This window comes from Abramis brama (assembly GCF_963993115.1).
Source record: "Abramis brama genome assembly, chromosome: 20".
Lineage (NCBI taxonomy): Eukaryota > Metazoa > Chordata > Actinopteri > Cypriniformes > Leuciscidae > Abramis > Abramis brama.
This window is the reverse complement of record NC_139982.1, coordinates 15,417,629-15,441,725: the sequence shown is the minus strand read 5'-3', so window position 1 is coordinate 15,441,725 and position 24,097 is coordinate 15,417,629. Positions and strand designations below refer to the sequence as shown.

Genomic DNA, 24,097 nt, shown 5'->3' with positions numbered 1-24,097 from the left:
TCCTGGCAATGATGTTTAATTTTGCCCTTGTGCACATTTTTGGACAGACTGTCTGTTTGGCTCAAGATTAAGAAGCAGTTTTTTTAAACACAAAGTGTGTGAGAGTCTCCGGATCTGTGCTGTCCTTCAGAACACGTCCGGCTTTCTCACAGTCTTGCGGAGTTACATGAGAACGAAGTGTTTTGACAACAACAGGGAATCTGGGTCACAGAGATTTGAGTGCATTTACGGAATACAGACTCTCTTGCAGTGAATTACACTTGATCTTCCTGCAATTGTCTTCATCTCAGATTTAAGAGGTGTTCCAGAACCTAGTGGAACACCTAGAGTAGCTGCGTCCAAAATCACACTAAATTTGAAGAACTCAGCTGTTAAAAAAGTAAGTTCTAGAAGTATGCAGGTGTGTAGTGTGAATACAATCTGCCATATTGGCTTTGTGATGTAACCTACAATGTTAGACACACTTTTGTCAACAATTGTTTATGGATCTCAAAGAAAAGGAAAATGTCCTCTTTGTATTTCTGTTGTTTCCATGTGGTTTTGAAACATCTTTATACCATTTTCAAGAAAAGTTTGTTTAATGGCTAAAAATGTCATGTGGTACAACCATCATGTAATTTTTTTTTTTTTTTGTGATCAAATTTTTATTTTATTTTAAAGAAACAATACATACAGGTATATACACGCCACAAAAATAGAGCATAAAATATATATTCACATACATACCCGTACATATGCATACAGACACGTATGATTAACAACTAATATAAAAAAAAAAAAAAAAAACAACCACCCCCTGGATCCAGATCTCCAAATCTAAGTTACATATTACAACCATCATGTAAAAATTAATAATATATTATACTTACACCTTGGATACATATGATTGTACACATCTTTTTAACAATTTGACTAATTATTCATTAATTTATTCAAGTTTAAGGGAAGGCGCACCACATGACATTTTACAACCTGAACTAACCTCTTCTTGTGATGAAAATGTCACATTATCTGAAAGTGTAAGAGACTTATTGATCTTTTAAAAAAGGGAACACCGTGTCAGTGAATGAACCCAGAATTAGCATCACCCTGGTTCACTTAAAAAAAAAAAAAAAAAAAACACACACACAAAAAATTATTGTGATTGTTTATTCTGAAAAAGATTCTAATTGTTGCAGAAAATAAGCTTTGAGACCAACAACAGTTTATAATTCTTAAATGTTTTGTTCGTCATGATAATCTTCAGGACGATTGGACTGGTAAAGAGTTAAAATGCTTACTTTTTTGGGGGTTTTGGCCTACAAAAATACATCATCCTTGCAGCACTCTTATTGACCATTTTAATACACATTTTTCTTGACTTCTTGGCCATTTTGTCTGTGGTTTTTGCAATGCATTCTGAATTTCCCTCCTGCTTGAAGGATACATTCAGTGATGCCATAGAATGAATGAAGCCAAAATGATGAAACCAATTGAAATGACTGGATTTTGCTCAGGAAGTTTCACAGAACAATGGTAAGTGTGGCCACACCTTTAGAAAGCAAGGTCATTTTGTTGCCTACACTTTTGGAACAGGCTTCATGTCGAGAACGGGACTATTAACCTTAATCAGTATATTTAATAAAAGATGCAAATGAGTGAGAAAATGAGGCATAGACATGCAGTCCATTCAATGGCCTGTATTGTTGTCTACCTTGTTGTCCATCATTCAGCCCCCACAGCATTGCAAATTCGTTTTTCCAGTGAAAATTAGGGCCTTAAGACAGTACAAGCTATTGAATGGGCTGTACATCTATCCCTCAAAGCGTTGTTTTCATTTGCACATGAAAAACGACCCGAGATGCCTTTGTAGGCAGCTTGTTAATCAAAACCAGGTCCAAGATTATCATGTTGACCAATCTCAGGTTCCCCACTGAACCTGTCGTTCTTCATCTAGGGACCTTGGACCATGAATAAACAAAACGGTTTAGTGCAAACGTTTGAGTTCTTGGGACATGACCTTGGAAAAAGCCTCTGAAAGCTGAGGGGTTGAGCGGCTGACAGCGTGAGGGATAAAGCAGGTCTCTCAAAGTGACACGGCTGGATGATGGTGTTCAGAGGCGCTGCAGTGAGTTAAGAGAGATTAAAGAAGTCAAAGCAATTCAGAGGGTATTTAAGACCCTTCTGGAATCCAACGAAATCCTCCGTCCTTTAAACAATAAGTGGAAACATTTTTCAGCCTTTATGCTTTCAGATTGGCACATATAAAAGCTGCGCTGATGGATGGACCTTAAGCGTGATCTGGAAAAGAATCAGCATGTGACGTTTTTGATTTGGCGTATGATTGTCAGCCCACGTGTGCGCAGTACAGGAGGAAATGTGTCCAAAACATGCAGAGACTCACGCCCCGTTCCAACTGTTTACACTGGGTTTTGTTGAGAATTGCGTTATGCAACTTGAAAGATTCACCCTGTTGGTTCAAACAGAATTTCAGCAATTTGTTTTAACAGGAGCATGACATTTACCCTGTTTCCTTTTTGGGTTGATGTCACCAATCCAACTTTTTCCTTCCAATCACCTGGCTGCATTACGTAACGCCCACTTTCCCAATCCAATGAATTCCCAAAGGATAAATTCAAGTCTTGACCTATTTTTTTTCTTGTTGAGTGAAACAAAATATTAGATGCGAGCGTTTATGAAAGTAAAATGGGTTGCAAACTGCAATATATGTTGATTTTTAAAAGCAAGTATAATTTATCAGCGTCACTTCCTGTAACCAACAGTTTACAAGCTGTATCCAAGTCATACAATATGAAGTTATTCAACTGACCTTTCCGTTTCCAGACAGATGTTTATACAAGCGTAATCCATAATGGATCTCTATTTGGAAAGCTGGGCAACTATTAGTTTTTGTTCCAGTCATCTCTTACTGGATGTTCTGCACTTTTTTCCCAGTCTTTATCCAACCTCCCCTGACATACTGACACACAAAGTACCAAACGGGTGGAAAAAGTCTGTCGCTTGATAGCTCAATGTTCTCAGACAGTGAATCAGCAGAGATGTCTGAAGCCTTACTCATATCTGTAAACATTTGGAATGAGTCTGTAGATCTGCAGTTGCCTCATTTGATCTGTGCAGAATCATAATTGTGCGGTGAGTAACATCTAAATACAGACTATGAGGGATTTCTCTATTGAGTTAGGATGGGGCGAGAAAGCATGGCTGTCCAGGTAGATTTGGTCTTTGTTTAACCGAACTGGGGCTCTGAGAGGATGGCAACAGTCAACTATTCTCAGTTTGTTTATGTCTGTGGCCGAAAAGGGATTGAGACATCTTTTATTCATCTGTTTCCCAGTCCTCTCATCTCCTTTCTCTTTTTTTGTTTGTTTCTGTCTCAAAAATGTAATTCTCTCTCCCTCTGTAATTCAGTCTTTTCTGTTTAAAACATGCTAGAGCCTCTTTAAAGAATTGGTTCAATCCATAAGTGCCTCTTTTGCTTTCAAAAAGGCACATTCACTCACATACTTGTGCTTTTATGCACTTGTCGCTGGATGTTTTATTATATTCATGTATTTCATTTGACATTTATGATTCAGTTTTCTCCCTAGGGTTGAGTGCATTTGCTATTTATAAAGTGTAAAACCTGTAAAGTCATGGTTTGGTCAAATAACAACCCCTATATATACTGTCACTTTGGAGTTAGTATGTTTAAAAATTTTTTATTTTTTTTTAAAGAAATCTATTATGCTCACCAAGGCTCCATTTGTTTGATTAAAAATGCAGAAAAAAAGTAATGATTGTTTTCTATTTTAATACATTTTGAAATGTAATTTCTTTCTGCGATGCAATGCTGGATTTTCAGCATCATTACTTCAGTGTCACATGATCAAAAGAAGTTCAAAAGAACTGCTTTTATTTATTTAAAGAAATAATTTTTAGCAATGTAAACTAAACTGTAAAAGCAATGTTACTAGTGGTAACACTTTATTTTAAGGTGTGATTGTTACAGTGTAATTATATATTTAAGCACTGAGTAATATTAATGAACAACATTACTATAGGGTTATGGTAGGATTAGGGTTTGGATGAGGGTTAGTTGCATGTAATTATGCATCATTTACAGTTTTTTTCGTGATGAAGCCTATAGAATGACCCTAAAATTCAATATATCAGGGCAAAAATGCCCCTGTATGAGATTTTGTCTCATATTTATATCATATATATATATATATATATATATATATATATATATATATATACACACACACACACACACACACACATATATATATATATATATATATATACACACACACATATATATATATATATATGTATATTAGACACAATATTGTATTTTTTTTCTCAATTTTGCCAACGAAAGCTATGCGTCTCAGAGCAACACTCAGTGGTGTTTCATTACTTACCGAATCTGTGTTTTGAGTGAATCAATCGGATTAACCAATGATTCAAGGGCCCATTCATAAAGAGAGCCATTTACTTAGTTCCTGAACGAATCAGCCATTTGAACGAATCGAATCAATGAATGACTCAATGACTTAGGCTACTTATTTAGACAGTTACCACCCCCTACTGGCAGTTTTAGTTTCTTATTTAGAGTATAATTTCATTCAAAATATAATTTCATATTTTGGGGAAAGTTTGCCCCAAAATATGTATTCTGTTTATTTACATTTACTCACCCTCGTGTCATTTCAAACCTGTGTGTCTTTCTTTCTTTTGCGGAACTGGTCTGTAAATATATCTAAATACCAATTCAGAAAAAATAAGGCCTTTGTAGCAATTTTATGTGTGATGAATTCCATGTTGAATCAAATCAAATATTTCATTCTAAAGCTACTTTTTGTAATGTTTATTTGACGCTTTTTCTCATTTAACACAATAATGACTTTAAATGATCTTTTGGGGGTCATTTCCAGCCAAATTTGATGTACGATTAATTTGCGATTAATTAATTTATTAATTGGTGGCACATGTAATAATTAGATTACAACTTTTAATCTCTTGACAGCCGTAATATGTATATGCATTAAATTGACCGTAATATAAATGTCAGGACCTGACAAATATGTTGATTCTTCTCGTCCCAGTGATTGTTGGCCAAACTGAGCTATCTGTGGATAAATTTAGATTTTGTGTGGAACCATTAGACCTTCACTGTGTAACAACGCTGCTGAACACAAGAGCTTTGTGTTTACTTTCACATGTCTCCTGCCTCGGCCTTTTCATTCAGACTGAATAGGAGGAGGCTGTTTGATGCTGACTCAACACACAAGTAGAAACACAGCAATGCATACAGTATGAATGTTCCTGAATGGAAAGGCACAAGTTAGTGTGTTTGAGTGTGTTTTATCTTTTTCTACACCCCATGGGTGTCATTGTGTTGTGTGGTGGACTCATCACTCATGGATACTAATTAGTTTGTATACATGATATCTAACATGGTTTTTAACCCGCCGTCCATGAATGAAGCCTATGTACCACTATCAGTTTGTTAAAAATTGGAAAAAAACCCAGAACAAGAAAACCGAGCTAAAACATTGAGATTACAAAATAATTCTGGGAATTCTCATGCTTCCACACACAGTATTGCGCATGATCTGTGTTTGTGGGAAATACTCTGGGAATGACTCATCAGTGAGTCATGGCAGTTAGGGGGGGGGGGTTCCAGACAGCATGACACACGTGTTCCTTCAGTCAGTGGAGTACCACAAGGTTATATATCAGGACCAATCAATTTCAGTTGTATGTTTTTTATTAAGATGAGTTTATCTAACCGCATCTGTGTGGCTTGAATTGCCTGCAGAAAGCGTTGAGAGATGCATGGTGTTCATTTTTGGCAGGAAAGCACTGAATGAATGATTCAGATCATTCATGTCTAAAAACCTGTAACCTGTTTGCACTCTTTTGTTTGAAGCGGTTGTTTCAGTCCAAGCAACTGTCTAGTCATCTTAGCTGGATAATTTGATTCAGATTGTTCCCAACATTGAAAAAACATGCCCCTTGATCTTCTGTTCTTTTTTTTCTGCAAAAGAGTCATGTACCACACGTCCATGACTAATAGATGTTTCAATACGTTTGTTTTCTGCCTTATTTTAGGACAGGAATTCCCAACCAGCAGTTTGTGATGAAACTGTCTGTCTATTTACGTATCTAGCCTTATCTCTATCTGTCTTGCTGTTCTTCTGTCTGTTTTATCCATCCATCCATCCATCCATCCGTCCATCCATCCGTCTGTCTCAGTTTCTGTTCTTTTCCTTTGAAAAAAAACATACAGGTAAACAAAAACAGACAGACACTCTCTCTTGGTCTACCATATCTCTCTGTCTGTTCCTCTCCTGTACTTTTGCTGGTCTGTCTCTGTCTTTCTTTCCGTCCATCTGTCTGTCTACTTATCAGTCTAGATCTTTCTGGCTTTCTGGCTTTCTGTTCCTCTTTTCTGTCTTTTTGCCTGTCTGTCCTTTTATCTGTCTCACTTGTCACTCCATCTCTCTCTCCATCATGCCTACATCAGATCTGTGCAGGTTTGCACCACATGTGGTTTACGTCATATGAACCTGCTTGGGTCTTTCTGCATACTATGTGGATTACAGCACGAAACAGAAGTACTGTGTCTCATTTTTGATCTCAGAGCTCTTTGATTTCGAGGGGATTACAGCACAAGTGAAGCAGACCTCCACTGTGAAGTTTTGCCTTCTTGGATTGCCAGGCTAGGTATAATTAATCTCTAGGGCAACTGTCGTCCCAGTCTCGCGTCCGTAGGAATGACAGTGCCTCACATGAACCTCTGGTCTCATAAATTCCTTCCGGAAGGCGTAAGAGAGCTTGTGTTCAGAGCCTTAATGCCAATGCAGAATAAACAGTAAACATCATAAAAGAAAGAATAAAGCAATAAAACCACACAATTGAATGGAAACATGGTAAAAACTTGCACTCTTTTGTGGTATTTTCAAAAAGTGTAAAAGTGTTTTCTATTGTTGCTCAAAAGCCTTTGAATCGGGAGTTCTTTGAAATTTAGATATGAGATCACATATATGAATCATATTATTTGCAGTTGTTTGTTCACTTTTTGTGCATATATAGACACTATATATATATATATACACACACATTATACTATACTGTATATGTATATATATATTATTTTGTGAAATAAAATAATTAATAAAAGAAAATATTGAATATTTATTTATTAAATAGCCAGAATATATAATATATGTATTGTAAAATATAATTTAGCCAGAATTGCAAGAATATTGTGTGCTAAAAACCATATAATTTACTTTGCCAGACAGTGTGACTGTGTGACGGCACATGTACGCTTCGTCTTTACACAACTGTTCTCTCCAACCACAGCAATGAAGGTATAATGTAGGCCTCACACTCCCTTCCTCCCCTGTCAGATGTACATTTTGTTTTCTCTTTTTTGACTATGGGTCGCCGTAAGAAAGACAAAAATCCTGTGAAATGACAAGGTGACACTGATTTCCAATTACATGCCTGTCAATCAAAAGAAGACGTACTGATAAAAGAAAACGGTATGGTTTGACGGCAGACGTAATCACATCATCTGTATATACATATTTTAAATCAAGTTCTTGAATGTGTCTGCCCATGACGGATGTCACAAGTATGTTTAACCACTTCTCAAGCTCAGAGACAGACGTAGAGGAATTGGCTGACCCAAAGCCTGCCTGACCCAAAGTGTTATAATTTTAGACTCGAGCCTCTCACATGGTCTGGAACAAGGACGGTGTTTGGAAATAAACTTGGAATTTAGCTTAATTGTAGTTTACAGATTTAGGAGGGGCCAAGTGTTCAACTTCATTTTCCTGCATAAATAGAGTGTGAGTATAGGCCAGAGACATGGGGTTTGGAAGCCACAAAGGGACTTTGAAAAACTTCAGAGCCAGAAAGGACATTCTGACTTCTACTGTTTCAAAACATTATGGCGTAAAAGACAAACATTGGCTTCATAATGCATAACTTACGGTCTAAAATTATACTTAAATTAATGAATGAGGTAGAAACATTATTGTCTTTCGTAATCTACAACAGCTTGTACATAAAGGAAATATTAAATGGGTAAACACCGTTTAAGCAGTCACCGTCAAACTAATTATTTAGTGTAGCTAAAAGAAACTTTAAAACGCTAGGTTACAGCTATGAATAAAATGTTAATATTGTCCAGGTGCGTCTAGAAATAGCTTCCGTAAATCTTTATTTATAGTCTCATAAAGGATGATTCAAGTCACATTTATTTATATAGCGCTTTATACACTGCATTTCCAATTCAGCGACTTAAGCATTTATATTACATTACAATGAGCTTCATTTTCAGCCCCAGAGTGGAAAATGATACCGTATCCGTACCGGCTTGGCCAGTGTGGCCCAATGGTGGCGCCTATAGAGCATTTGATCTGTAAATACAAACAAGGATTTACAGATCAGAGTTGTAATCTTTTCCGTTTTTGGCAATCTGTCTCACTGCTGTTATAATGTCCGACCGATTAATGGAAGAAAATATTAATTTAGTTCTTTTTGTGTGTGTTTAAGGAGACACTCATGTTCCTCTTAATTCGGATCTGGCCTGCAAATCGCAACGGACTGGACATCTGGAGAGCCGGCAGGATTCCCAGGTGGGCCGATCCATCTGTCTGGCATTGGTCTGATAAATAAAGATTATGTGTTTTACATTTATTTACATATTTTGTTTCGGCCATGGCAAGTTCAAAGGATCTCATTTTATGATGCAGACTGCAGCCACTGTAGGAATTAACCCTTCAAGCTGCTGCCATGAAATGTCCTGCATGTAGCTCAATATTATGGACATTGGTGGAGGTTTTTTTTTTTTTTTTTTTGGCTTCAGGGAGAATTCAGCAGTATGAAGAACTAGGTGTGCCACTTAAAAGTATAATTAAGGAATAAATAACCAATTTAACCCTAACCCTAAAAAAATTAAATAGGTTTAGTTCAATGTAACAGTAAAATAATAGCGAACCATTTGACAAATTAATAGACATTTAAAACTGCTTTAAATGTAATTCATGTCTAAAAGCTAAGTTAAATGTAACCAAACACATTGTTTTTTTAATTGACAAATAGATTTCAAACCATATTCAATTCATGTTTTTAAATATAACAACTAATTATTTAAAAAAAAGTCAGTTGCTTTGTCAGTTTTTTTTTTTTTTTTACTTAATAAATTGATAATTCTTTCATTTTATTTTTCTCCATATGAAAGAAGCCCTATCCGAAGTGGCATATAAAAGATCCACTTTTTAATTTTTTTTATTGTAGAACAATATTTAGGGTTCAGTTTAAAGTTGTCATCGTTGTGTCGCTTGTATTTTTCATACTAAAAAGTTTAATTTGGGTTGATGAAGCCTTAAATAGGCAACGTTTTTCCCCCCTTTAAAAGCCTTGGGGTAAAAAATGTTCCGTAGTTCTTAATAAAGAGTAGTTGAGAGATACTGTGAACACACCCTCGTAAGTTCATCAAAGAGCAAGGCCAAAGGTTAATCTGAAATGCACGACTAACAGAGACTCTGCTGACAGACCGACGGCGACAGTCAGTGACAGGACTGTTATTACTGTATTATTACAGCATTATTACTATGTATTAACATCACACATCACTGTCTGCAAAAATGACCTTTTTGTTGTGCCATTGAATGTTTGGAGATCTTAATCAGACATACGTCTGAAATAATGTGGAATCAAGTAATTGCATTCACATCTTCACGCTCCTAAAGCACAATCTGTCTCCCACATGTCAGATATGTTAAGTTATCTGCTGCGATCCATCTTCTCTTCAAAGTGAAGCTTTGTGTTTGAGGAATGCACTGGCTGAAGTGAAAAATGTCTATTAATAAGCCGTGCCCTGTTGGGGACCCTATTTCAGCAAAAAAATATGTCATGTCTAGTTAGGGTGTCGCTGACTTGTCTGTGAGAAAACAGGCTTCAAAGCAGGACATCAGCATCAAACTTAAGAAAACAGGCTTTCTGCTAGGCACATCATTCACGCACTCTTGTGGCTTGGGAAGAAAATAAAATGTGTGCTGTTTTTGGGGGGAGGTGAAGAGGCTTGAGAGAGCATGTATAGTCTTGTTGACAGTCTGAGAAATCTTTAAATGAGGGTTAGAGGTTAAATTATTGGAGCTTCAAGGGCAGAGATTTGTGCTGGTCTTCAGGTGAATTCACTTAAAATGGCGCCATGATCGTCAACACTTATTTGCGTGTGCTGTTTTTCTTTCTTCTTTTTTTTTGGTGTCAATGACTATATATGATGCAGAAAAAGTTTTTGTGCTTTTCGGCTGGCGGTTGAATTCATATAGGCTTTAAAGCACCTCAGACTCTTTTCTAAATTGATTCTCACTTTGTCCTTTATGCCTCAGTGGTTGATAGACATACAACCATGTTCAAATTACAGAACTTTAACCTTCATCATTCCAGTCTTGTATAAACAGCCTCATAGGCGTTTATTTGCATTTGTGACAACCACCTGGAGGCCTGTATTCTGATCCGCTGTAGTTATTGACTCCTCCATTATATATGTTGTCTTGAGGTTTAATCTAGTCATGCAGTACATGAGGGAAACCCCACCACTCAATGTCATGCTGAGTGAGATATTTGTCTTTCACCTCTTAAAATCCCTCCCCTCCTCCCCTTCTTAAGGGTAATTGACAGGTCTAGAAGGCTTCAGGGTGAGTGGAGGGGCATGTAGGGGGCGGGACCCTAGTATTGAGTGACAGCCTACAGTTATTGCATCCACTGACAGATAGATCGTGTCATTAGTTCTCCATGGAAGAGGAGGTGCTTTTTTGCAGCACTTGAAACATGACTCTGTATTATTCAGCAGGAAGAATGTCAGCGGAAAACTCATATACTTCAGACATGCTGTTTAATACAGGTATTCATGCAGAACTAAAGGGTCTGATATTAGATCAGTGGAATAACTGACAGTGACCTGATTGTGTCTGTCACTGCAGCTAGTATGTATTATTCAGGTTTGACGGATTCTATCAGTAAGAGATTTAGGCCTATCTGTGTTCAGTTAGTTTACCTAATGTACGTATATTTACATGATAAGCTAAGGGTGGACGTGCTCTATATTGAGTAAAGTCAGTGCTAAAGGGTGTTTTTATTAGCACAGATTAGTGTCATGCATTGAGACTTTGACTAGCAGAATCAAGTCTGGTCCAAATTTTTGCATATTCTTGCAAAGAACCACCCATTTAGACAGGAAAAGATTGTTTTACTGATATGTAATGCAACCAATAAATTTTTTTGTTTGTTGTTGTTTTAATTCAAGGGTGGCTTTTTCTGAAATATTGTATACCAAATTAACTGCTAAGGAGGAAAAAAATGGGGTTGGTAAGATTTTTTGGGGAACTTTATTTGGTAACGCTTCATTTTAAGGTGACATAAGCCGCGTTTGCATTATCCTTCAAATTGCGCAAACTGAAATTTCGAATTGAAAATACGGCCAATGGAAACTCCCATATATCAAAAAAAAAGTTTTTACGCTCACATGACGTGGGGGTTTTCAGGCAATTAGAAAAAGGAATATTTCGCAAAACTGCAATGGAAACAGTTTTTGCGCATTTTACAGGTCACCTGACATGGATGGCGCGATATGTTTGGACAGAGGATGAGACAGTTCTTCATTAAAGGGTTAGTGCACCCAAAAATGAAAATTCTGTCAGTAATTACTCAACCTCATGTTGTTCCAACCCCTTAAGACTTTCGTTCATCTTTGGAACACAAATTAAGATATTTTTGATGAAATCTGAGAGCTGGCTCACTCCTTCATAGGCTGCTAGGTAATTTGCATCTGACGGCCCAGAAAAGTCAGTAAAGACATCGTTAAAATAGTCAAAGTGACTACAGTGGCTCAACCTTAAGCTTATCAAGCGACAAGAATACTTTTTTACAATTATATCAAACAGAAACAAAGCACAAACATTTGCTTGACCAGCAGCAACAGCAGCACATTGCAAAATTATTTATTTGCAGAACACACAGTCCTTGCTCCCCGTGTCTCCCCAACCATTTCCTCCTGCATAAGCTGTTTTTCTTTTTCTCCTTTTTGCTGCAAATCAGCACACAGACAATTTGGATCACAATCTTCTTTCAGGCTATAATTTTTTGTAACAATTTCAGTCTTGCGCGAGAACTCCGGTCTCACGCACGCATGATCTTGCGTTATTTCCTTATCACTTCTCGCGTGTGTTTGGTTGTGAAACGTAGTTTGCGATTCTTTCTTTTGTTAAGTCATGCAATGTGAAACCGATGTCACCGATGCATCGTGCAGTGTGAACACAGCAGCAACTGAATGTTACCCCAGATAGTAACGCAGTGTGAAAAGAACAGTGACCCGACTACTTTGAAAATCGTGCAGTGTGAACTCGCCATTAGTGTCACGATCCCTGTGCTGTGTCTTGTGTTCTGTAAGGACTTTTATGTTGAAGTGAATTCTCTGTTACCTTTGTTTCTGTGTTCACCTTCTTGTGTTTGGCTCCTGTTTTGCCTTGTTCCTTGTTTGTCACTATAGTTACCCTCATTAGTTCCCATGACAACAAATCACCCACATCTGTCCCTCATTAGCCCCTTGTTAACCTGTCTATTTAAACCTCTGTGCTTCAGGTTGTTGTTTTTTGTCGGTCATTGCTCCTTGTATGCGTGTTCCTGTCGTTGCTCCCCTGCCTTCTCTTTGTGCATTATACTCTTGTTCTTGGATTATTCTGCTAATAAACTTGTGCTTGCATCTGGATTCTCTCTCTCTGCCTCGTCCCTGCTCACATGTTACAGAACGACTGACCAAAAATGAATCCAGCAGCACAAATTAAGCGTCTCCGTCAAGGAGACCGACCAATTGAGGACTTTGTGGACCTGGCTCACTTGACAGCTGGAGACTCTGGCTTGGCGGCTATGACGGCTGGAGACTCTGGCTTGGTCTCCAGCCGTCATGGCCGCCACGCCAAAGTTTCCAGCCGTCATGGCCGCCAAGCCAGAGTCTCCAGCCGCCATGGCCGCCACGCCAGAGTCTCCAGCCGCCATGGCCGCCACGCCAAAGTCTCTAGCCATCATGGCCACCACACCAGAGTCTCCATCCGTCATGGCCGCCACGCCAGAGTCTCCATCCGTCATGGCCGCCACACCAGAGTCTCCATCCGTCATGGCCGCCACGCCAGAGTCTCCATCCGTCATGGCCGCCACGCCAGAGTCTCCATCCGTCATGGCCGCCACGCCAGAGTCTCCATCCGTCATGGCCGCCACGCCAGAGTCTCCATCCGTCATGGCCGCCACGCCAGAGTCTCCATCCGTCATGGCCGCCACGCCAGAGTCTCCATCCGTCATGGCCGCCACGCCAGAGTCTCCATCCGTCATGGCCGTCACGCCAGAGTCTCCATCCGTCATGTCCGCCACGCCAGAGTCTCCAGCCGCCATGGCCGCCAAGCCAGAGTCTCTAGCCGTCATGGCCGCCACGCCAGAGTCTCCATCCGTCATGGCCGCCACGCCAGAGTCTCCATCCGTCATGGCCGCCACGCCAGAGTCTCCAGCCGCCATGGCCGACACGCCAGAGTCTCTAGCCGCCATGGCCGCCACGCCAGAGTCTCCAGCCGTCATGGCCGCCACGCCAGAGTCTCCAGCCGTCATGGCCGCCACGCCAGAGTCTCCAGCCGTCATGGAAGCCACCTCAGAGTCTCCAGCCGTCATGGATGCCACGCCAGAGTCTCCAGCTATCATGGATGCAACGCCAGTTTTTACGGCTGTTTTGAATGTTGTATTTGAAGATACCAAGGGGATTCCTAGGCATTGGAGATAGGCTTCCTGTTTGGTGGATACACTGTTGATGTCGGTGCAATCACGGTGCGATGTCACGGTCCCTGTGCTGTGTCTTGTGTTCTATAAGGAATTTTATGTTGAACTGTATTCTCAGTTCCCATTGTTTCTGTGTTCACTTCCTGTGTTTGGCTACTGTTTTGCCTTTTACCTTGTTTGTCGCTATAGTTACCCTCATTAGTTCCCATGACAACAAATCACCCACACCTGTCCCTCTTCAGCCCCTTATTTCCCGAAACATAAAAAATGGTGTTTGCTTAAAAAAACATGACAATTTAGTTACTTATTTGTCAAATTGTCTAAAGTACAAATATCAAAACATTGAAATCTAAAATGTATAAGTCTATCCATACATTTTTAGGTTGCTTTATGTTATTCCTAAAATTTTCATTTGAGCAATGTAACAAAGTTACGAAGTTACAAAGTTAACACTCAGGGAAGGAGGAGGCAGGAAACGTTCAATGCAACTTTATTCACACAAACCAAACGTAAACAATAAAATGAAAGTAAAGCAGCAGCCCCTTACTGAAGACTGCCACATAAACTAAAACAAAACCACAACATAAAGTCGAAGCCTGGTCCTCTCTCATCTTCAACTGTCGTCACTCCTCCTTTTATCCTTCTGGAGCTCCTCTGTGGGACTCGGTGTGCCACACAGGTGATGCTTATTAACCCGTGCACGACTCGTTCCATTCCCACGCCTCTCGGCCTCTGCCCTCCTCACCACAAGCAGACTTCTGATCTGTCTATTGACTTTCATTGTCTGCTGATGATTTATACTGCATTTAGTTGAGAGATGGCCAACACTTTGATCAATGGTTCAACTTTGGTTCAACACACTTTATATTAAACATAACTAGAGTGCCAGTAAAATGTATTTAGTCCTTGTGGATAGTTTTACTTTTATAGTATTACAGCATGAACTGTCACCATATTCTGCTTGTACTCATCAGCATGTTCTAACACTGTTTTCCTCAAAGATGGCGGCAAAGTCAATTAAAGTTATTGAAGACACATTGAATGCCTCGAAGAAAAGTCATATCTTTCATATATAAAGTTTCTCATTAAAAATGTGAGAAATGGTAGAGCAATTGTGATTCTGGCAGAACTGGCTGTCCACCACACCTCTGGACACTGTGTCCTTGTGAGAAGAGCTGTGATAACATAGTAAAAGTGACTTAAAATAGTTCAATTTTGTTTTATGATGTTTTATTAGGGCTTTGCAGTGTCAATGACTCATACTTTTAATAAATCTACCTAGAATGGAAGAAGGTGACGACGATAGCTTTTGTTGAAAAGACATCAGTTGCAAGCTAGTACTTGTACGTTAAATTTTATTGTGTTTTTATTTTTGGTTTAAAAACTGTGTCAACAACCTGTCACCAACACAACATGAACAACACTCCAAAAAAATCTAAATTTAATGTAAATTTGGCCTTTTGTCCGTTACAAGCAACATTTTGCTAGTCACTTTGTTATTATTTTTTGTTGTTTGACTTGGTAATTGCATCCACAGGGAAATCTCACTGGTCCAAAATCCTGCTCCACATATCCATATTTTTTATTATATTATATTATATTATATTATATTATATTATATTATATTGCAGGTTGATTTTTTTTCTTCCTTTTGGGTTCATTTAATTTACTATTTATCAAGATAATATGGTTTTTTTTATTATTATTTTGAAATAGAGTTTGGTTTTAAATGTTTCATTTTAAAGTTTTAGTAATTTGGTTGTTTTTGTCATTATTAGTTTTAGATTTTTAAAAATGGATATATAGTTTTTATTCATTTTGAAGCTGAAATAAAATAAGTTTTCTTACAATAGGTTTTAATTCAAATAATTATTTTTATTGGTTTCAGTTAACTTATCATAGCCCTGATTTATTTTTAGGCCAACTTCTCAGTTAAATACATCATACTTCCATGCTGTAACAATAAAATGTAAAAAAAAAAAGCACCAGTACACCAACCTATGACATGGTAATACAGCACTGATAGGATGTTGAAATAAAGATAAAATCATACATTGATGGATATGAATATAAAGAATGGAGAGCATGATGGAACTTGTTTGGCCTCTTCGGCTAATGTGCTAGTGTCCAGCTTGTGGGCAGACGCTCTTATTTAAAACATGTGGGCCTCGGTTAAAAACCCAAAGCTTCTCTCTCGTCTTTGATCACTTAACTCCCCTTCTCTCTTGGCGAGTCCTTGAAAAAAGCAGCTGCGGCAGATATTGTTGGACGTCATCCAGGCCTGATGAAACATACCTCGGTAATCCTCAGCACCTAAGCGCACAGTGTGTCGTGCCGGAGCGCAAACGTGACAGACACTCAGTTACCGCTGCAGATATGTCAGGAATGACTACATATGCTCACAGGCTGATGTGTAGTTTCTGCATGTCTGCTGCAGGAGGTGTTGCCGAAGTTTGCTAAGGATCATTTTATTTAGCATCACATTCACTGATGCGTCCAGGTGATATGAAGAGTGTACAAATAAGCATATTTTTGGCAACAGTGTGAAAGTGAATAGCACACAACAGGCACAATAGTGGTATAAACATAGATATTTATCGGTTCATTGTGCGTCACGTGACTAAACATGCGTCATCGTTTTCACAGCCCACACTATAACGCGAAAGCAGAGTTTTAAAATGTATCCACTTGGGAAAGTGTTTTCAAAAGGCTCAGTTTTTGCAGGACAAAAACGTCGTCTCAGTGTGCGTCACAGAAGGCCAAAGCGGAGAGAAAAATATGCGTTTTCAAACGAAAACGTATTAATGTGGTCCCTCAGTTTGACCAGTTCTTTATTCTGTACTGTTCGTGTCTTGCACGCCGTTTCGTTTTGTTTCTCTCCTGTGGAATTAGTTTGTTTTATTAAATAATTCTATTGCTATTTGATCCTTTTGGCATCTTCATCATTGAACTTAAACGTGACTGTATGAACATTTTGAGGGATTTAAATTGAAGCAGTTTAGGTTTCAACATTCCATCTTGAGTCAAAGACGCAAGTCTCTCAAATTGACAAACTCAATTGCCAAATATGATTGTTGTAGACTAGAGGTCAGTGATAGATTTAAGTTCAATCAAATGGGAATAATAAAAAAATCTATTTAATGTCTTATTAGTTTAGTTCAATGTGATTAATTACAGAATGAAACATAAAACATATTATGTATTCAGATACCTTTCATTGTTTACAACTGTGTGTACTTTTGGATGATAATTTTGGTACTGTGTTGGGTCACCACCCAAAATCTGTTTTAACGCGTGCGTTTGTTTGTTTATAATTATGAAAGGCATTTATAGAGGTGATGATTTAGAGTCATGTGGCTGCTCTTGTATGTTCAGTGTGTTTGCGCTCATGCTCATGTATATGTGCTGTTGTTGTCCATCACAGTGGGAAGAGCTTGGCCAGTCCTCCTTGTTTGGGATAATTGCATGTTTCTGTGGTCTGTGGTCCATTCTCTGTCTCTATGTGGCCAGGGTATCTATGTGGCAGGATCCACATTTAGGAGCACTGTCTCCACTGTCCAAATCTGTCCCACTCCTTCGCTATTCCTATAGAATTGCTTGCACTTTACCAATATAATACCCAGTGTATTCGGCAAAATTCAATTCTAGTTTCGTGTGCAGTAGGTTTCTTGGGGTCTTCGATGTCTATTAGAGCTGGACAATATATTCCAAAGTTGGTTAATTCATGAATTATTTAATTTGCTGAAGGGGGGGTTAACAGAAATAATAAATCAGCTGCTGTGGTGTGTGTGTGTGTGTGTGTGTGTTTCAGAAGTTGAGCTGTGCGATGAATGGATCATCTGATCACTGAAATAGACCAGATCAAGTGATTTATGCAGGAGAGTGTGAAAAAGTGAAGCCAAGGCGTCGTGGTGTCTTTTCAAAAGAATTGCAATGAACAAACGTTATGAATTATTTATTGTGCTGTTTTCTTTTTCTTTTTCTTTTTTTTAAGAATCTGAATCGTTTTTATCTGACGTTTCGGACTGTACAGTTAACCTGTCAACATTTATTTGTCTTGTATTTTGTATAGGTGAGGGTATTACATTCTAATTACAATTCTAAAGGTATTTTAATATCAAGTTTTAAGGCCCGTTTACTCCAAGAACAATTACTCTAATGATAACTAAATTGGCGTCCACAGCATTCTTTTAATTTGTTGCTACTCCATTCGGTAGTTAGTAGTGCTACTGAAGTCCTGTTCGTACCAAATCTCATATGACTAAATGACAAAAGTATTACACTTTTTCACAATTTTGTACAAAACCAAGACATTTATATAACGCAATTAATTGTTCAGCTGAATCTGTTTTATAATATTTTTGTATGATAATATTTTTGCTCCTTTTAGTACGGAAATGGAAGTTAGGCACCAAATTTAAAGTTTGCAATACCAAAATTCTTCAGCTGAATCCCATATCTGAAATTTTAGACTTATGTAATAAAATATATATATTCTTGTAAACAAAAACCGTTCATGTTTAGCTAAATGTCACTTCTTTAGCACTTCTCATATTATTGCCTCATTGAGTTGAATAACTTTTTGTAAATCGCTAATTAAAAAAACTCAAACTCACTGAGAACTCATTGTTTTGTTAAATAACGTGTTTTTTTTGTGTGTGGAAAATTCTGAAAAATAGGTGTCAGCAGGCCTTAGCACAGCAGTTCTCTCCTCTCCTCACTCGCTCTAACATCAGCGCTTGGAACATCACAATCAATTGACTCGCTTCCAATTAATAACTTTAAAGCAGAAGAGAACAAGTCATATGGGAGTGCTTTATCTCTAGGCCAAATGCTCTCTTCTAAATGGAAGCAGATTGGTCACATGTCTCTGTTTTATTGTTCTCGTCGCGCCTGATGGCGAGGCATACTGAGATGCAGTTGATGGTTTTTCTCTCTGGTTTCCCAAACAGGCCGTGGAAAGCATAATTCAGTAAGTATATATGTGTTGCTCTGACTCAAAGTGCCACCTCAGCATCCTGGCAGTGCCAGCACACCTAGCTTTCCAATGGCATCTGAAGTTCATTATCGTAAGTTTCATTTTAGACTGCAAACAAACCAAAGTAAGGCCGTTGCCAAAAGGTCAGGACAGATGATACCCATAATCTGCCTGAAACTCAATTCCTACAGCTGCAAAAAAATGAGATGTTCTGAATTGTTTTCTGGCTGTTTTGCTTAAAATCTGCCAATATATGACTGATAAAGGTCAAGGCCCATCTAGAACTGGTTTAAACTTGACATTCAAATACCTCTGGATTCGTAATACATCTAAAGCATGTTGTCCTGCATTGCCTAAGCATGCTGTAACCTCATAAGTGACACTTGCGTTGAACTGATGAACTGATGCATGCTACGAGTGACATTAGAATGAAGATTCATGCATGTCTTTCCACTCTCAACCCCTCCTGGTGCCCCATCTTCGAGTTCTTGATCCTCAAAACCCCTAAAAGAAAGTTCAAAACGCGATATGCATCAAGGACAAAGCTATTAGTCAACATGTTAACCAAGTCAGCTCTTGTTGTACTTGAAAAACACCAGCCGTGGATGTTCATTGCAAGTCTAACATTGCAGCGTTTCTTTGAAAGGAAACCCTGGCAGTTATTTGCTAATATGGACTAGAAGCCTTTTAATTCTCTTTTTCTTCTCTACCATTTTTTTTTTTTAAAGGAATAGAGCAAAATGTAAATAAGTCTTTGCTTACCTAAAAAAGTCTTTCTGTGAATGTGCAGAGGGCTGTGAATAACAATTCAGGTTCATTTATTGCTTGTCTGGACTGGCTTGCTTTTGCCGAGAGCAAGAATATAAGGGAAGCAGGTGTGATTTGAAACATTGACCCTAAGGAGAACCCTCTTTTCAACCAATCACTGATCTAATCTTCAACCTGTCAGTCAAACTTACATTATGGGGCTCTTTTAAGGGAAATTTACACATATGAAGCTGACTATTTAACATAATACTAATACAATTTTGACTTGTCAGTTCAGCTTTTTTATTCACACAGTTGATATTTGGCTCAAGCTGTAACTTGAAGTCATTGTTCTACTTATTTGGCATGGAACTTAGATTTTGTCTAGTGTTCTAGTGTCATTGTCCTGTTGGAAGGTGAACTTCCTTCCCAGTCTTGGGTTAATGGACTAGGTTTTCATTAAGGATATCTCTATCTTTTGCTGTGTTGAACTTTCCTTCTACCTTGACAAGTCCCCCAGTCCCCTTCTCTGAAAAACACCCCACAGCATGATGCTGCCGCCACCACCATACTTTACTGTTGGGATGGTATTGGGCAGGTGATGAGCAGTGCCTGGTTTCCTCCATACATGATGCTTGGAACTGAGGTTCATCAGACCAGAAAAGATTGTTTCTTACAGTCTGAGAGTCCTTTAAATGCTTTTTTTGTTGTTGTTGCAAATTCCAAGTGGGTTTTCATGTCTCTTAACTGAGGAGAGGCTTGATTCCGGCCACTTTGCCATAAAGCCCAGATCAGTGGAATGTTGCAGTGATGTTTGTCCTTCTGTACATTTCCCCCATCTCCATATATGACCATGACGCTCAAACAGAGCATCAGCTTCTTGGTCACCACTCTTATCCAAGGCCCTTCTCCATTGATTGCTCAGTTTGGCCAGGAGGAAGAGTATTGGTTGTTCCAAACTTAAGGCTACATGCTTTTCTTAACCTTCAAAACAGACTTGTCTTTGTAGTCTTCCCCAGATCTGTGTCTTGATATAAACCTGTCTCTCAGGCAATTCTTTTTATATGCATGACCTTATATTGAGAGGTGTGCGCCTTTTCCAAATCATACCCATTCAATTGAATTTTCCACAGGTTAACTCCACTTGAAGTGTAGTAACATCTGCAAGTGGGATTGGAATACTCTTGAGCTAAATTTCAAGTGTCCCAGAAAAGGGTATGAATACTTGTGCAATGTAATTTTTCCAGGTTTTTTTTTAATCATAAATATTTATCACAAATATTTGTGTTTTTTTACTTTGTCATTAAGGTGTATGGAGTGTAGATTGATGGTATTTATTCTGAAAGTTACAGTATGTTTTCATAGAATGTTAATATCTTTCCTTTCAAAGGATTTGATTTCTCATGATACGATATCTTTAAACATTACACTTTTACCTTTCATTATGGTTTTAGATTGGCCAGAATGTTTGGGTTTTTTTTTTTTTTTTGCACTGATGGATTCCTAGCTTTTTTCTATTCCTGTGTAAGATAAGCGCTGTCTGTGTTTAATGTGCACTGCTGGAATGTGCTGGGCTTTGATACGCTCTGACATTCCGACAAACACCTTTAATACCCACCTGGCTGACTAACCGTCCCATCTGCCTGTCTAATGCACAGCAGACTGTATGCTGTGTGTGTGTGTGTGTGTGTGTGTGTGTGTGTGTGTGTGTGTGTGTGCACATGGACAGCACATGTTTCTTCAGGATAGAGAGAGAGAACCGGTATGTAAGAGAGAATAAGTCCAGATATTAAGCTCTATAAAGGGCAATAAACAGTATAAAGGCCCCACCGCGCTCTTCACGTCTTGTGCTAGAGCCACTGTTTTGTACAGCAGACAATGCAGCCCTCTGTCTGCTTTTAATTAGGATCTGTGGTGATGTCGAGGACCGGGGGCACAAGACTGATTGTGAGAGCTGAACTGTGCAGGAACCCACCATATGAAGCCACAGTCCATAAGTCAAAGGCCTTAATAAACAATAACGACCATCTCGCCTTTGATTACCAACCACAGCAATCGCATCATGAATTGGTTATAACTCAAGGCGCCGCTACTGAAATGAGCAAATGCTTCCATAAAGTGGAGAAGAGTGGGGTAAACTGTGCCACTTGTTTTTACTAGCAAAGATAGACTCTATCTATCTATCTATCTATCTATCTATCTATCTATCTATCTATCCATCTATCCATCTATCTATCTGTCTATCTATCTATCTATCTATCTATCTATCTATCTATCTATCTATCTATCTATCTATCTATCTATCCATCTATCCATCTTGCTGTGTTTATCTGTCCATCCCATATGGTAATTAGTGTTTGGCTTTTGAGGTTTTTTTCATCCATCCATCCATCCATCCGTCTATTTGTCCATCCAATATGGTAATTAGTGTTTGGCTTTTGAGTTTTTTTTATCCATCCAGCCATCCATCCATCCATCCATCCATCCATCCATCCATCCATCCATCCATCCATCCATCCATCCATCCGATATGGTAATTAGTGTTTGGCTTTTGAGTTTTCTATCTATCAATCTATCTATCTGACTCTATGCGTCTATCTGTCCACCCAATATGGTAATTAATGTCTGGCTTTTGAGGGTTTTTTTTTTATCTATCTATCTATCTATCTATCTATCTATCTATCTATCTATCTATCTATCTATCTATCTATCTATCTATCTATCTATCTATCTATCTATCTATCTATCTATCTATCTATCTATCTATCTATCTGACTTTGTGTCTGTCTGTCCATCCGATATGGTAATTAGTGTTTGGCTTTTGAGGTTTCTTTGTTCATGTGTCTCATCTGTGGTAGCTTGCTTAGTTCTGTAGGACTCCTAAACTTCTGTATGCTGACATAATTCCACTTGGCAGGAGTGACATTTTTATATGTGGCCTGAACAACCAGATGCATTTAGATTTAGCCAAATCACGTCTTTTATGCATCTTAAACTTCCTCTGCAGGGAGTTTGAGGTGTTCAAGCATTATATCTGGATGTGAGGGCCAAAGAAGACTTATCTTTCCACATCCTGTCATATCACGTCCATTCCCATTAGTGACAGCTTTGACTGATGGTGAACACAATCAGAGGAGGGATTCACACAATAAATAATGCTGCATTCATTGCAAGTGTCCTCAGGGAACAGTATAGTGCTGCACAATCACAGCTGAAAACCAGACTTCATCTGTCACATTCCTTATGCATCTGAGCAGATTCTTCTTCCGTAACACTATTGCTTGAGTTCAGATTGTTGGGCAACATCTACATATACACCTGCTAAAGGGTTAATCACTCTATATCCAACCATATCCAGTCAGTCTGCAGTCTCAAGCTATGCATGAGAACCACAGTTTTGCAGGAAGGAAGGCCTAGAGTCACAATTAGTTATTTCAATATTATAGCCACGTAAACAGTATGTGTGTAAACATGATTTTACTGAAAAGATTACTTGCTGACCATTTCTATATTCCTCTATAGTCTGTTATACTCCTAATTATATTTACATTAAAACTAGATCAGTGAAAATATTGTAAGTAAATGTTACCTTTAATGATATATGTCATGAACTTGAAATTCATTGGGAAGTTCAACCAAAATCGCATACTACTTTGTGTAAAATAAAGTTGAATTGTAATTAAGGACTTTTCAAAGACATTATACAATGAAACAGTAAAAAGTATTCAGAACATTCTATGACTATGTGATCATGAAGCCCGTCTCACAGCCAAAACCACTGCAAGTTCTGCTTTAGTTTATGTCATGGCTTTGTTTCTTGAACAATAACTGCTACTTTGATTCCAGCAAAAATAGTCAATATAGTGAGTGGAAATCGACTGATAACAGCTGGCTCCGTAATGGATGTTAAAACTGGATTATGTGGATTTAACCAAGAAATCTGTTATGGGCAGCCAAGCAGAATTGCATCTGATTGAGTTTTACCAACCTGGCTTCGGATTTGTAAAACATTTGTTAATTTGTTTTCCAGAACTACGCCATGTGTCTGCCATTTGACAGTATCTCATCCATTTATGTTTTAACACTCCACAAAGTTCAAAACATTGGAAAGAATGAAATAAGAAAAACACTGGATAAAAATTGAGCATTTAGCTTAAAAAAAAAAGAAGAGAGATCGAAATTGAGATCAAAAACAGACCCCCTGTTCCTGAAACAAGTTCAACTTGAGTTAAATGAAAGAAACTTTTTATTCAAGTTAGCATTTCCCAAAAGCATATTTACCTATGTGGCAATGATGTGCTACATTTTTATTTTTTTACCCATACCTCAGATCCCTCATAAAGTGTCTATAAACACTTATTTTACCACTTTGTGCATTGTTAATGCATGTGATAACCAATTCATAATATTTTTCTAAAAAGTAACATTTTTAAACACTTCTTTGTCTGATAGGAGGGCCTGTGCAAATTTCAATTATTGTAGTCCCGTCCCTCTTATCATTGGCCCTCGTCCAATATCCCAGCATGTGACCGCGAGAAAACAGAT

The 24,097-nt window shown here is 38.2% G+C and overlaps 1 protein-coding gene across 1 annotated transcript in view; it reads left to right on the top strand.

Moving 5' to 3' along the window:
• The first annotated feature begins 8,556 nt into the window (after window positions 1-8,556).
• Window positions 8,557-24,097, top strand: part of znf469 (zinc finger protein 469) — a 107,787-nt gene continuing 92,246 nt past the window's right edge. Inside the window, exon 1 of the mRNA XM_084094090.1 lies at window positions 8,557-8,639. The gene's annotated coding sequence lies outside the window, so the exon portion shown is untranslated. The remainder of the gene's footprint in view (window positions 8,640-24,097) is intronic.